Source organism: Oncorhynchus tshawytscha, linkage group LG23 (genome assembly GCF_018296145.1).
Source record: "Oncorhynchus tshawytscha isolate Ot180627B linkage group LG23, Otsh_v2.0, whole genome shotgun sequence".
Taxonomy (NCBI): domain Eukaryota; kingdom Metazoa; phylum Chordata; class Actinopteri; order Salmoniformes; family Salmonidae; genus Oncorhynchus; species Oncorhynchus tshawytscha.
Window position 1 is genome coordinate 7,501 of NC_056451.1, and position 2,500 is coordinate 10,000.

Here is a 2,500-nt window from a genome sequence, read left to right on the forward strand (position 1 = left end):
GATTGCTTAGCTCACAAAGCGTTTTAACACCGCAGCGCTGAGCACCTCGTCCCTGCAGCGTTGGCGGAATTTTGCTCTATGCTTTGCCTGGCTCTGCCGCGAGTCCCTGTCCATCTTCGCCAAGCAGAGTAACATTTTTCGAATTGGAACGAGCTTAGCTTGCATACCATTTGGCCGGAACTGAATAATAATTGAGGAAACCTCTAACATCGGCTCGGTACATTTTTAACGTGGATGGTGCCAAACCACGGCTGTCACATTAAGCATACCACTCAGACACACGTCTGTAGTTATCCAGAAAACACAGTCTTTCATCGGCCTTGCCCTCCGACATAATGCGGAGGAATTCCCGTACTCGGGACATACTGGTGCTACTATTGTCAATTCGTTTAACTGAAGGGTGTATACCCACAATATAGTGTTCATACTGAGTCAAACCCTAACTAACCCTAACCCTAACCCTCTAACCCTAACCCTAACCCTAACCCTGATCCTAAGTTGAGTTGACAGACCTACCTAAACCTAACCTTAACCATTCTGAAACACTATACCTAACCCTAAACCTAACCCTAACCTTAACCACTCTAAAAACCCTTACCTAAACCTAACCTTAAACCTCTCTAAAAAAACTATTCCTTACCCTAACCTTAAACCTAACCTTAACCACTCTAAAAACTATACCTAAACCTAAAACCTACTGACAGACAGTCTTTTAACCCAACCAACGGGTTAATCTACAAGTGGGCAACCATGGGGCCTACTACTTTGGCCGGCCGCGCCCGGACCCCTCCGGACCGCGCGTATATGATGTGGAGTGCACACCCCTCCCTTCCCCCCTTCGGCTTCCACGTGTCAGAGATGGAAGTGGATCAACCGACTCAAAACTAGACAACCTAACCCTAACCCCTAACCCTAACCCCTAACCCGAACCCCTAACCGCTACACCCCGAATCTGGACTACTCCGAGCCGTTTTTAAATCCTTGCGATTTCTCCCCTAAAATCTAGGTACCCCTACATCAAGGAACCCATCCTCCAGAGAATCAACGCCCTTTTTGGCATTTTTTCTTCAACAGACCTTCATAGACCTCCAGACCATCGAGCCTCAACCACACATATACCTACACACACACCCTATTTTCTCTGGTCCAAAATACGGCCTTTTTACCGTACTACGACCAAGTGCACCTATTATTGCACCTTTCTTTTCTCCTCCCTGCCACCTGATGAAGCCGAGTAAGGCAGAAACGCGTCGTGGCTGGGCTGCCCCTAGATCCGTGTGATGCTGTAAGGAAGGCAGATTCCACACGGACTTCGGGGGCATCTCCTTTTGGCTACCTATTTTCATTTGTACTTTTCTCTTACCCTTATTTTGAGTTTTACACAGGGACACACTACAACGGATGATCTACAAGACAACAGGGACCCCGGGCACTCTGATGGCAACTCAGACCCCCTACTCCACCTACAAACCGGGCCCATAAATTTCGACGGGGCATAGATAATCACTTAGACCCTCTACACCTTTCAAGAAGAGACGCTCAGAGGGGCCAGCCGAAAAAAGTTTCGACTGGCAACCTAGTCTCATTGTAGGAACGTCGACTTCGCCTAACATAACGTCTCTTTTTCAGGCTTCAACGAATGGCACAACAGGCTCCTACCCACTCCGACCACATAGGACAACCCGATCTCACCAACCCAAGACCTACTTAGAACAAAAGACAAAGAAACACCTCCAAGAAAGCAGCCCACCCCCACCATACCAGGGGACCGAGAGATCCGGTCATACCCTCACAAGGTTGACATAGGAACAGGCTCCTTTTTGGCAACGCAAACCCTCCTAAAAACCTTCCCTCACATCCTACCCTGACCAGGGTGATTGACGGAACGGAGCAGAGGCAGAGTGTTGAAGTGACCTCTGACCAGGGTTATTGACGGAACGGAGCAGAGGCAGAGGGTTGAAGTGACCTCTGAACTTTCCTTCCCATCCCATACCCTGTTCAGGGTGGTATGGATTGAAAATCAGTAAGAACAGGCTAACACCCCGTTACCACCTACCTCCACATACTCTCCCCAGTCTACCCCATCTCACATAGGATTGCCGGACAGAACCACTGGATGAATTCCCCAGCTGGCTATTAGAACCACAGCATTCCCACACCATGGGACTCCAGGACCCCCTAGACACCCAAACCTCTCAAAACATTTGAAAGAAGAAACGCACAGAGGGGCCAGCCGAAAAAAGTCTGGACCGGCAACCTAGTCTCATCATAGGAATGTCGACTTCGCCTCACACAGAGTCCCCTTTTCAGGCTTCTACAAATGGCATAATAGGCCCCCACCCACTCCGAGTCCTGGGGCATGGTCCTAGGGCTCAGGTCCTCCGAGGGAGAGAAAGAAAGAGAGAAAGAGAGAATTAGAGAAAGCACACTTAAATTCACACAGGACACTGAATAGGACAGGAGAAGTACTCCAGATATAACAAACTGACCCTAGACCCCC